This window comes from Balaenoptera musculus, chromosome 9 (assembly GCF_009873245.2).
Source record: "Balaenoptera musculus isolate JJ_BM4_2016_0621 chromosome 9, mBalMus1.pri.v3, whole genome shotgun sequence".
Taxonomy (NCBI): Eukaryota; Metazoa; Chordata; class Mammalia; order Artiodactyla; family Balaenopteridae; genus Balaenoptera; species Balaenoptera musculus.
This window is the reverse complement of record NC_045793.1, coordinates 23,605,181-23,619,148: the sequence shown is the minus strand read 5'-3', so window position 1 is coordinate 23,619,148 and position 13,968 is coordinate 23,605,181.

Genomic DNA, 13,968 nt, shown 5'->3' with positions numbered 1-13,968 from the left:
AGGGTAGGAATATACATTTAAAACCAATCTACTTACTTAAGAGTGATAATTAATAGAGGAACTGAATCTTTAAAAAAAAACACACACACACCTTTTCTTCAAAATACAATTCAGAGAACAAATAAAGTGAACCTCTAGTAGTTTCTAGGATCCACTGACTGAGGATGGCGTCCTTCCATCGGTAAACTACCTGAGCTCTGCTGAGGCTGTCCCTGTGGACGAGGGTTTTGTTTTTTATAAGACACAAAGATAAGCACCACAAGATTCGCTGTGTTGGAAACCACTCCTGTTCTCATGGTAACTGATGGTCCATCAGTGCCGAAATATATAAAAGGCACCAGGGCAGCGTGAAGATGTTACTACGACAACTGGAATTTAGAGTATACATTTTTAAAGGAGTGTGGGAGGGTATAATTTCACTTCACTTTCTTCAAGTGAAGTGGGGTAGGATGAGTCAGGCATTTCAGAAAGCAGGGGTGCCCTGGGGCCCCAAGTCTGAGCTTGCTCCATCACAGCTGGGAGACGGGGGCCGAGAGCACGTCGGCTCCAGAATTCTGTGAAATCACCTCAGTGAAACGCTCTCTCATCAGAAATTATACAAAGATATCTTTGTGTTGGGAGTAGGCAGGATTAAGGAGTATTAGAGGAGATGAACTCTAGATTTTCAGTCTTCATGGAATTTGTTGAGAAAAGATGACCAGGAAAAATCAGCTTACTTTTAAAAATGTCCATTCTTAAAGAAATAAATAAGTAAATGGTCCATTCTCCACAGTTTGGAATGTACAGGTACTAGCAGGAACTTGAAAAGGATGTGATATTTCCATTTTCCTCTGAGGATGTGGATTTATTTCTCATCCTGGGCCTAACAGAGCTGCAAATGGGTCTTTGTCCTGTGTTCACTGAATACCTGTGACTTCAGTACTGAGGCTCCAGTGGGTCTGTGGACCCAGCCGAGGGGTGCTGGCCCCCTGCGAGTGGCACCAGGGAGAGCTTCTCATGCTCTGTGTCCCGGGGCCTCGGACCCACTTCCGACCTAAGAGATGAGGCTCACCCAGCCTGGCCAGGTCCCTGCCCACCTGGAGTGAGCCGGCATTGCCCGGGCGTCTCCCGACGGCTCCCTGAAACCTCTCCCTGACACAGTCACTTCTTGTCTGTCTATCTCTTTACCATGTACTGAGTGTCGTCCAGGCACCGGCCGCAAGAAGGTCTTGGAGGAGCCAGGAAATCTGCGTTTTGTTGCTGGAGGGCTCTCTGAGGCAGGAGTTGTGGAACACACAGAGCCAGAAGCCAAAGTAGAGAAGCTTCTGTAAGACGATTCTCTCGGGCACAGAGGGGTGAAGTAATTTACCCACGGTCACACAGCAGTACCTGAGGACCAGGTGAAATTCAAGTCAGGTCTGTCTGATGCCAAAGCTCGAGTCCACCCCCTACTCTATCTGGTAGAAAAGGGGGAAAGCGCAAGTTTCCCCCACTGCAGGCTGAATGGGGTGGTTGATGGAACCTGGACACATCCAACTTTCACGTCCCTATTTTGGCTCTCGTGCCCTACCCTACTGGGTGGGGAACTCGGAGAGGTTCCAGCCCCCGCAAAGACTCACAGATGCTCTGGCATGTTCTTTCATTCTGCTTTTTATGTTCTGTATTTTATGATGTTTTGACACCTTAGGGGTGGGAACTGCCCCTCCCAAGGTTAGCTATTTTCTAGAAATAGCGAACAGCTTGCGTGTGAGCACATCTTTGATATCCCCGCCATGCTTCTCCCTTTATCATACTCCTGTGGTCGGGGACACTACCCCCTACCCTAAGTCACCCCAGGGCTAGGGACCAGACAACTGAGGACCACCCCTATAGCCAGCGCCCACCAAAATTATCCCAACCAACCCATCCTAAGCCTGCCCAGCTCACCTGCCCTGCCTCACCCACAGAAACCACCGTGAAGGCTCTGGCCCAGGCTTTCCCCTCACTCCTGACAGCCCTGGGCCCCCCTGCGAGCCCCTGTGTGGCGTGGCAACCCCTCCTCTTGGGAACTGTGGGTAACAAACTTTTGTCAGTGGCAGTCGTCTCCTGGTCTGTTGGCTTCACCATACCTGAATAAAAACAAAATCCTGCATTCATTTTAAAACACAGGAAAGAGGGAAGAGAAGGGGCCGGCCGGGCAGCCCGCTCTCTTCCACTCACAAAAATTCATCCTCCTGTGCTCGGCCTCTCAGCCTCTGCTCTCCCACCTCCCTCTGGTTCCTGCCTCCCCCCACCCCTCCCCTAAGGTCCAAAGGCCAGGTCTGGGTTCAGGGAGAGGCCAGGCCCAGGCCTTGATCGGGACATGACCTTGACCTCACTTCCTCTATTTTCCTTTTCTCTCCTCAGCTCATGCTCGAATCTACTGAGGCTCTGGGAAGAACACATTTGCCTCCAGCATGTTTGGGCATGAAAACTGCTTCGTGCGCAGTTGACTCTCCTGACATTGTGCATGTGGCAGGCTCGCTGGGGCTGGGGTAGGGGGTGGGTGCTGCCTGGGCTGGGAAGAGGCCAGAAACATAGGGGGCTCTCCTGCTCCCATCACCCAGCACCTTCTCCAGGCCCTGGTGGAATGAGCAGGCAGCTTTCCACCCAGGGACACTCAGGCACCCGTAGGTCCCCCTCTTTGTCTCCCCTGTATAATTAATTTATGCAACTTGAATTGTCAGCTCAGTTTTCAGCATTTTTTCGTCTTATTTTCCTTATTTATAGTTTGGAATGTTAGTAAGAGTAACAGCATCGTGACATAGGATGGTGGCAACGCCGAGCAGGTTGATAGAGCGTGGGACATGGGCTGGTTTTCCAGTCGTGGAGTCACCGCACAGATGATTTAGCTGGAGCCGGAGAGGCCGTGGTGGGGAGGGAAAGGTTTCAGTGAAGGAGTCAGATGCCAGCAGCTACCTGAACGCAGTCAACCTGCCACCAGGTAGCTGGCTTCCACCTTCTGTCACCTACTCAATAAATAGGTCAGAACAGCACATTCGTATGTGGAATTGTGCTGCCTCTTAGAGACACAGAGGTTCAGTAAGTGTTAGGCCTCTTGGTGGTAGTGCCACAGAGGATGCCAGCCACTGAGCTACGAAAGGACACTGGTGTTTCCCTCCCTAATATAGTTCCCGATGCCTCTGTGCCTTTCTACTCAGGCAGGTCTGCACCAGCAGTATTGGCATCACCTGGGAGCTTGCTAGAAATACAGATTCTCGGGCCCTACCTCACACCTACTGAATTCAAATGTACATTTGAATAAGATCCCCAGGTTCTAGGTATGTAAAGTAAAAGCTGAGAAGCACTGGGCACTCCCCAGGGGACACGGTAAGAGGGAGGGTAAGCCATTGGCATATAATACGTCTTGTTCAATATTCCCATCTTGGGATTCTCATTATGGGGACAAACCTAGACCAAGAAGGTATTAGTTCAGGATCTAAGCAGGACCACAGGAACCACTTTAAAGTACTTTCAGGAGAGAGAAGTTAACGGTAGGGAATTGATTACATGTGTGATAGAAGCATTGCGAAGCCAAACAAGGGATGTGAATTCAAACAAGCCAGAGGTAACAACAGAAGTCGCCTCTGCCCCTACGCTGAGGGGGAACAGAGAGGAAGTGGGGTAACTGGAGCCCCAGATTACCCAGCTGGTGTCATGGAGGAAACTCATCTGCTGCCGAGACATCACCTGAGGCACAGGGAGGAGGAGAAATACGTTGACTCCTCCCTACTTCCTGTCTTCCGATCTCCCGATAGCAACAGCGTCTCACATCCGCTAAAAGCCAGAATTCAGCTGACACAGGAGGCCTGGAAACACAGCCTTCAGGGAGCAGCCCTTCTGATTTATCGAGCAGAGCAGGAGAAGAGCGAGAAGGACATCCAATGATAAACAGGCCTAGAATGGGCACATAAGCCAAGAGCTCTTAACCAAAATGAGAATCATTACTTGTAGAAAGAGATGTACTCTTGGGACTTCCCTGGTGGCCCAGGGGTTAAGAATCCGCCTGCCAATGCAGGGGACACGGGTTCGAGCCCTAGTCTGGGAAGATCTCACATGCTGCAGAGCAACTAAGCCTGTGTGCCACAACTACTGAGCCTGTGCTCTAGAGCCCACGAGCCACAACTACTGAGCCTGCGTGCCACGACTACTGAAGCCTACGTGCCTAGAGCCCGTGCTCCGCAACAAGAGAAGCCACTGCAATGAGAAGCCCGTGTACCACAACGAAGACCCAACACAGCCAAAAATAAGTAAATAAAATAAATTTTTTTTTTAAAAGAAGAGAAATGTACTCTTCCCCGGAATGTTAGAGCTTGCCGTGATGACTGCTGGGCTCCCAGAGGTATCCCAGTCTCAGAGCCGTGCTTCAGAAATGTTGGACCCACTGGGTCTCATGGGTAAAGTAACGGAGCTGTTTTCCCCTGCAGCCATCACCACTGTGACCCCCACCTCTGCACAGTGTCACAGCAGCATCCCAGCCAGTCTCTGGGAACAGCACAAGCCCCTTCAGCTGGTGTGGTGCCTGGCTTCCCGCCACTCAGCTGTTGAATGCAGAAACTATTAAAGGCACAGTGATCCCCCCATTCCCGCCAAAAGCCATCACTGACCTCCGGGATCGGAAACCTTCCCTTGGGGACCCAGTGCTCTCATCTTCACAACCTCATTCTGGCCCCATTTCCAAGTCTCACTCTTTTTGCTGGGAGACTCTACCTTCTTTTGGTATCTCCTCCTCCTTTTCCCTCTTGCAATTTAATCAGAAAAGCAAGATGGAGAAAAACCGTCCTTTCTCCTCATCTGTCCCCTTGCAGTTAGGAAGTTTCCCCTAGGTGGCTGGGAATCTTAGATCGTCATGCCACCCAGCATGTGTAGCAGCTGTTTGTGTTTTACAACCTGCCGTGCACCTTTGGCAGATCTACTTAATTTTTTTTCTACAAAAATAATAAGGCACATTTAGAAAGTATAGAAAAGTAAAGCAGAAAAAAAAAAAGAAGAAGAATAAAAAAAAAACCCACCTCTAATCCTGCCACCCAGAGGCAGTCCCTATTAACATTTTGATATATTTCCTTCCTGGATTTTAAATGCATTTTTCTGTAGCTGAGATCATACAGTATAAATAATTTCATGCTCTAATTTTTTTTACTTGTTACCATATTGGTTGAGAACATTAAAATTTTTCTGTATTATTTTTTAATTACAAAAGTAATACACACTCACTGTAAAGAATTAAAACAATTTAGAAATATAAAAAGGAAAAAGTAAAATGTTCCCTCCACTCCTCCTTTTCCTGTCATGCCTCAGAGGTAAACCACTTTTAACAGTTTAGTTTTTATCCTTGCAGACCTTTCTTTATACTCATACAAAACAGCTTTTTAAAAATGGTCCTACAACTAGCTTTTTTGTATCTTGAAGACATATTCCTTATTCCATAGGAATCCACTTCATTTTAAGAAAGCTGCCACATAGTTCATCTATAGATGTGCCAAAACTTATTTTGCCATTCTCCTGTTAATGGACATTTACAATGTTTCCAACCACTTGTGCAACTGTCTTTATGTACGTGCAGTTTCTCTTGGATGGAAGTGGAACTGTATGACAAATGGTATGTGCACCTTAACATTGGGATAGATGCCGCAAAATTGCCATCTTTTTAGAAGGTTCTAACCATTATAGCCCCACCTGTAATGTGCATGGCTATGAAAACTTACCATGGTTGTGTGATAGTGGGTTGTCTGGTAACCTAGTGGTTGACAGTTGGTGGTAGGACCTAACAGTCTTGGGTTCAGATCCCACCCCTGCTACTAACTAGCTGTGTGGTCTTTGGTGAGTGGCTTAATGTCTCTATGCCCCAGTTTTCTCATCTAGAAAATGAAAATAGTGATGACTATAGTCCTTTTCTGTTGGGTTATTTTGAGCACTTAAACAAAATGAAATAATGCATATAAAACACTTAGGTTAGCACCTAATACAGAGTAAAGTGTACAGTAAGTGATTACTCATTATTACTGTGATTTACTTAATCACTCCCCTATTGTTGGACATTTAAATGGTCGAAATTCTTTTGACAGGCTTTCTTCAAAGGCCTTTATTAGTTTTCCCCTTTAAATTGGACAGTTTTTAAAAATTTAAATGTTTATTTAATATTTAAATAACTTAGTAAACAACACCCTTGACCCCTGTCATCTCAGTACAACACTTCTTATAGCTAAGTACTTCCCCTCCACACATATGCATAGTTTTTATGGTAATATGTACCACCTATGCTTATATATCAATTGCTTTAGGCACAAGTACATAGGTATTTTGGGGCAAAGATGGAGAAATTATGACAGTTATATCACAGCACAGCCCCAAAGCCACACAGAATTTGAGAAAGAAATATTCATCTGAACAGATGCCATACTGCTTCTCTGCATTTATGGGAAGTGACCCTAAAGTCTGGGATCTAACACTGATTTCCATCACCTTCAGAGCTCCCTGATGATTTTCTTTTCTTTTTTTAAAAATTTATTTATTTATTTATTTATTTATTTTTGGCTGTGTTTGGGTCTTCGTTGCCACGCGTGGGCTTCTCATTGCGGTGGCCTCTCGTTGCAGAGCACGGGCTCTAGGTGCACGGGCTTCACTAGTTGCAGCACGCGGGCTCAGTACTTGTGGCACACGGGCTTAGTTGCTCTGCGGCATGTGGGATCTTCCCAGACCAGAGCTTGAACTCGTGTACCCTGCATTGGCAGGCGGATTCTTAACCACTGCACCACCAGGGAAGTCCTCCTGATGATTTTCTAAATGGACTGTCCTGGGTTTCACCTCAGAGGAGCTGAGAAAATGCCAGCATCTCCACTTAACACAAGTGGGGGCACACAGGGGATGTCCTGCACTGCGGAGGCCCTTTATGGAGAGTGCAGGATTCCACCCAAGGGGGGCGAGGCTGGAAACAGAAAGTCAGCCCTGGCATTCAGCTGGCCCATAATGAGGACTAAACGGTTTGCCAAAGCCACACATGCAAAAATTAAACAAGTTTACAATCACCCAGGTAGCCTGGCCTCTGACTTCTGGACACGCCTTGCCTCAAGCATGTGGATTATAGGAAACCCACCCACAGATGCTCAGCAGCTGAGCCAGGGCTTCTGGAGTTTACAGAAGGAAAGAGAGGAAGCCTTGTGTCCTGGAAACATGCAATATGGAACCGGTCCAGAGGCTCTACTTAAACATAAAGCTCAAAAAATCAAAGGGCCTCACCTCTCCTTGTCACTGTGTTCAGACTGAGGCCTTCTGGCCTGCTGCTCTGTGGCTGGTCCAGGCCTCAATAAGATGCCCACGAATTCTGCGGCCAACAGAGCAAGTTGCTGGGGGCTTCTTGCCAGGTGTTCTTTCCTTAATGGAACAACAAAGATTTCCCGTGAATAATTGTCCCTGTGTATATTATACAATATACCATATGTACAGCTCTGTGTAAGAATCCAGCATGGCTCTGGGCATGGTGAGATGCTCAAATATGCCTTTTCCAAACCTGAAAGATGCTCAAAAATACCTTCTCTTAAATTATTTCATGTCATCACACTCACAAGAAGCATTCACATTTTTATGGCATGCTCAAGTAAACTGGAGGGGATTTGAGGACATCTGTATGGGGCTTGATAGAAAACGTAATTATGTTTTCTTGATATTAAAGAATTATAAAAATAAAATATGAAGTAATTAGAGAACATATTAAATACTGCATTTGTATAAAATTTTCCAAATAAAATATTTTCAAATTTTAATGAGAAACTTGAGCTTGTTCCATGAACATAACTTTTAAAACATTTATATAACATAGTTTAACTTAATATAGCCACAATTTTATGATTTCAACATGTCATCAATATAAAAATTATTAATGAGACATTTTACATTCTTGTTTTCTTACTAGGTCTTCGAGATCTGTTGTGTATTTTCACTTACAGCACATCTCCATTTGAACCAGCCACAGTTCAAGTGCTCAATGGCCCCATGTGGCTGCCTGATTGGGTGGCACTGCTCTGCCGTGAGGATGGTAAATATAGCACGAACATAACTCTTTCAAATGTTTTTTATATGCTCGCAATGGCGATAAATAATTGCTAATGAAGATTTTTGAATAATGATTTATTCGAGTTCTTAGTAATCACCATCAGTGAGAAATTTTGCCCAACCAGGAGATAAAAAATTGAAAAGTGTTTTTACCACCCTTCAAAGTTTTACAGCAGTTAAAATTATCTTTAAAGAGTTTAACAGCTCTTATGGAAATTTCTTGTGATAAGGCAAAGGATTTCAAACCCATCAAACTTTTCCATACTAACTATTTCAAGATAATGCTGCCGGTCTGGTTAACAGCACATTCACGTGTCCTTAGCGCAAGCCTCACGCAGCTGTCTCAGATACACAGCTGGAAGGGCACATCGGTGCAGAAGGACAGATTCCAGCATGGGTGAAGACAGATTTGCGACCCAGCCTGGGGCTGCCCCTTCAGCCCGGCCGCCTCCCTGCACCCGTGCTCTCTATCGCCTTAGTTGGATGCCAGGGTCCCAGGGCACCTGCAACATAAATCCCCCTGCAGCTCCTCCGGCCCCTTCTCCACCTTGTGCATGGCTGATTTGCAGCAGCTACTGATGCAGCCAACCACCCAGTGGAGCATTTTCGGCAGGGGACTTCCTGTGATAGATGGCACTCATTTTTCTCACTCCCATTCCTACCACTGCCTCCCCACACCCACACTGCTAGGGCCACTCTCTGAGGAGCTCAGAGGCTGCTGCTCACAGCTAGAAGGACTGCCCAGAGGGCTTGCCCACCCCAGAGCCCCCGGGGTCCCCACAGACTCAGGCTGTCAGGGACACTGAGCAGCCCAGCGTCTGCCACATGCTGGCAGGGGGGTTCTGGTGTAGCAGACACTGCAAGCATCCACCACCTGCTTCTTTCTTGCTGACAACAACCTGCCTCTGTGATCTTGGGCAAGTCGTCTAACCTATAAGGACTTTAGTTCTCTCTGTTTTAAAAAAGCTTTGATAGCCTTCTACACAGCTGGTCATCACTGTATCTTATATATCTAGACTGGGCAAGGTATCTAATAAAAGCTCTGTATTTTTTATTTAAATAAATAAATAAGAAAATATCTTTGAGAAAGTAATCACATGCCATAAAAGTACAGTTCTATGGCTTTTAGTATATTCACAAAGTTGTGCAGACCTCTGTTTCTTGTCTGTAAAACGGGATAATTGTATATAACTTCATAAGATTGCTGTGAGAAAGAAATGAGATATAAAGCGCTTAGTACATTGCCTGGCACACGGTAAACTCTCCCTAAGTGGCCATTGTTCTTTGGACGATGATGGTGACTAGGATGACGGATGAAGAGAGAGTGGCCGGAGTTCCTCCACTGAGGGACGCTGAGCAATGGCCACAGCCTGGGAGTTTGTTGCATGGCAACAAATCTGTAGAATTTGGGCAACCCCAGCTCTTCCTGTTCCTCCCACACTGGACACCAAGCCAACAGCCTTCCTAATAGGTGCTCACAGCCACCTCTGTGTTGGAACAGGATGTGACAGCTGCTCAACAGCTGCTCAGGTTGCAGCACAATTTAAGGCAGGAAGTGGAGAGAAATGCCATTTCTTAGAGAAAACTGATGGAGAGAGAAATACAAGTCAGCAGCAAGAAAAGTCACTTCCTTGGCTTAAATTTGATCAACAGCTACCTGGTTTCATTTGGCTAGGGCTTGTTTTTTTTTCCAGAAGAGTTTTATGCTCAAGATTATTATAATAAAAATGTTTACTGTTAATTTTTTAGTATAATTGCCTCTCCAGAGGCAGTCTGTATTAAAAGTTTGGACTAGATATTTTTAGACTACATATATATATTTTTTAATATATGTTTATTAAATACAAAAATGGAATAATAAGATAATACAATTTTGCAGCTTGTTTTTTCACCTAAGAATATATCTTGAATATCACTCCACATCAGTAAATAGACTGAGTTTTTAACAACTTCATAGTATTCTTTGGTGTGGATGTACCATTATTGATTTATAAAATCCCCAATAGATAGGCATTTAGATTGTTTCATATTTTAAAAAATTATTATTACCACAATGTCTGCCATCCATGTGGCCCCTTTAGGAGTCAGGCACTCCTTCCCTTGGCTGCTGGGAGTTTGCCTGCTCTGTCCCCATCTGGACCAGTCTTCCGAGGGGCCTGTCCGGCAAGCAGTGACTGACCGCCAGTATGCATGAGGAGACAGGAGCACAAAGGCCTGGCCCCCTTGCCTCAATGGCCTAACTCCAAAGGGCCATCCTATTCCAGAACTTTCTGCAGGATTGGGTGAAGACTATTACTGCAATGGCATTGGAGCTTAACTTCCCCCTCTGTTCAGTCCTGCTTCCCGCACTCCTTAGAGGAGCACGTCCCAATCAACTTGCTGCACACAAATCTCTGTCTTACCCAGTCTGTTTTCTGATGATCTCAAGTGTAACAGGGTTTTTTTGTTTTTTGCTTTTAACAAATTTTCTTTCTGAACAGTTGCTATTAGAACTCCTCTTCGGAAAGGAGGTGTCTTTTGAGGAAAGGAACCTTGCTGAGTCTCCTGGGGATTTGGTGTGACCTGTGGGAATGGAGTTAGCAGGGAGAGGAGGGGAAGAGGCTTGCAAGAGGCCAGGGAGGAATTACCGGCTTTGCTCCTGAACAGGGAGGAGGCTAGTGAAAGGAGAGATGAGTGAGAGGGGCAAGCGGAAGACACGCAGAGGAGCCAGAGCGGTGGCCAGAAGCCAGCACAGGTGAGAAAGGCAAAGGACTTTGGGGAAGGATGACAGTTGTGTGGTTCCGATGTGAACCTCTCTGGTCTGCCCTGTGAAATCATCAGGAAACTCTGCTACACCAACAGAAGCTCTGGGAAAGTGGTCTGTTTTGTGGAAGTCAAGGAAGGAGCCAAGTTTCAGCCCTGAGACACCCTGGGCCATCGATCGTACATAGGAGGACACAGGTGCCCATCGCAAAGAGGAGGCTTGTGAGTGGAGCCCTGGGTTCCCAGAAGGCTTGGGACTCAACTGAAATGCAGGGCCCAGAGACACCCGGGCCACAGTCTTCTGCTCCAAGCAGGTGTGACTTCAGGTAAGAGCTGTCAGTGCAGGTCTGCAGGCCTCAGGGGAACCGGGAAAGGAAAAGTATTGGGTTGGCCAAAAAATTTGTTTGGGTTTTTCCGTAGGCTGTTTTTGGCCAACTCGATACTGTTTTCTGCCATCTCTCTCCCTTTGGAACCCAGGACACAAAGGCCCAGATGCTCAAAGTGGCACAGAGTATGATGACAGCTAATGGGGGACTGTTACCTATGAAAGCAGAGAAGAAAATGCCCTGTTCTGGGATTCCCTTAACAATTGTGTTTAGAGAGAACAGTTTCCACTCGTTTCACTCGTGACCCCCTTACTGAATTCACATACTGTAGTCATGACTGGCATTTCCCCACGACCTCAGGTTTTATGTGATTGTAATCCTGGTGAGTAGCAGTTTTGTACAATTTTTTTTACCTTCCAGTCTTCAGAGGCAGGATAATGTCATAAGTAAGAGCTTGGGTCCTGAAGTTAGATGGGGTTGGGTTTCAAATCTACTCCAGCTAACCTTCTAAGGCTTCTGAGCCTCAGTCTCCATACCTGTAAAATGGGCTCCTATAAGGACCTCCCTTAAAGGGTTGTTTAAAGATTAAAAGAGGTAATATATGTAAAGCACGCATGGAGATGGCAAGCACTTAGTAAGTAATGGTTATTATTATTATTATCCTTTTTGTCTGCATAAATTCCATGGCTTTAATATTCCCTATTATTGGACATTTAGGCGGTTTCTAGTTTTTGTCTATTATAAATTGTACTGTCCCACTTTCTCAGGTGGAAATTGGCATATAGGATAATTCAATGCTTTATAAACTGTGTACTCTTTAACTAACTGATAATAACCCCGTAGTAGGGTTATGAGAATTAAACGAATTAATACAGGTAAAGTGCTTAGAACAGTGCCTGCCACATGGCATGCTTTATAAAAGTGTTTGATGGTATTATTATTGTAAGTATTCTTCACACCTTCACCTGTCCTCCTAAGCCTTCCCTCCTCCAACCCCCACTCTCCCACCTGGATTTTAATGATATGCTGATGCTCTCTTTGCCCTCTGTCAAGTACTTGTCATTTCCTCCAACTCCTGCAGGGAAAGAATTGGATTTGCATCATCTAAAAATTCAGCTAATTCGGAACCTGAAATCAAGTGAAAGGAGCCTCCCGCAGAGTAGCTGAGAAGTCTCAGACCTGCATTATCCCCTGCTGCAGACAGTGTCGGCCCTCGTGGACTTGGCCTTCGTGGGTGAGAAACAGACTGATGGACCCCCCTCCCAGAGCTGCTGAGCGCAGGGGAATGTTAATTAATGAGCCTCACGTCGGCACTTGCCCACTTCTCCAGGGAGGAGTGCCAAGCTGGCAGCCGGCAAAATTGTGAGATTCTAGAGAAAGACCAGGATCCCCTCCTGGAGCTGATTCCTTCCATTTCATTTGGCATTTACCTTATCGCCTGAGACTTCCCAGAGGGCAGAAAACCACCGGCTTTGAAGTCAGACACACCTAGCTCAGACAGCTACTGCTTGGGTTGTTTGAACAAGTTGCTTAATTTCTTTCTTTCGTTTGTTTTTTTTTAATAATTTTTATTGAAGTATAGTTGCTTTACAAGTGCTTAATTTCTTGAGTCCCTGTTTCCTCATCTGAAAACTGGGGACAATACTTTCCACACAAGGTTTTGTTTCAAATTGTGGTAAAATACACATAACAAAATTTACCATCTTAACCTTTTTTTTTAGTTCTTATTTTTATTAAAAAAATTAAAAAAAAATTTTTATGCAATTTTGAAAGATTACTTTCCATTTACAGTTATTACAAAATATTGGCTATATCCCCCATGTTGTACAACACATCCATCTTAACCATTTTTAAGTGTGGCGTTCAGTGGTATTAAACACACCAGGTTGTTTTTGAGGATTAAATGAAATAACGTATGTAAAGCCTCTAGCACTTAAAACTAGAGCATAGTGAATACTCAGTGAGTGTAGGTTCTCCTCCCTCCTAACTTCTCCCACTAAACGTGGCCCGCAGAATGGCGAAGCTGCGTAGGAATGCCTTGGTCGGTTGGGTTTTAAGTTCAAACCCTGTCCCATGCCTTATCTTAGCGCCCAGCCTTCCCATCTGTGCTGCTGCTTATTGCCTAGTTGAGTTGGTTCTGTGAGGAAACCATGTCTAGTGAGGAAGACTGGGAGTAGCTGGGCCGTCCCAGGGTGTCTCCTGACAGGTCTGCTTCACATACCTGAGGCCCTTCATGGGGAGGAGGGAGGGGCCTTCTCTGGGTCTTTCCAAACAGCTGAACTAGGCCACTGGGTGACAATTACAAGGATCCAGCTTTCAGCTTAATAGAAGGAGATTACCCCTGTCATTGCCTGTGACACTAGGACATGAGAAGTCACTTATTGGTTTTTCGGTGGTTTTTGTTTCCTGCTTTGCTTTTTGGTTTTGTCAGAGCAATGTGGCATATCGTTTTAAAAATTACATTATACTAAAAGCCTTAAAATAATAAACAATGGTCTCCTTCCCTACTCCCTTGCCATCCAGCCTGGCTTCTCTCTGGAGGCAACCACTGTCAACTCTTTTAGCTGTTTCTTCTGGTATTTATCTCTATATTTCCAAATAATATGCTAATTCTTATATTGCTTGATTTATCAATTTTAGATGTTATCTATTGACTTTCTGTTACGGTAGATGAGGATTTGACATTTTTTCACAACCTCCATCCTCTTATCATGAGTTTTAGTTACATCAATATTCAGTGCATATTTTATCACGCTAATGAATCCTTCAAGTCTTTGCCACATCCTGCAAAGCACTACAGGATCTGGCCCCTGGCTTCCTCTTCCTGCTGTTTCCCTCTCCATCACTTTTCCCC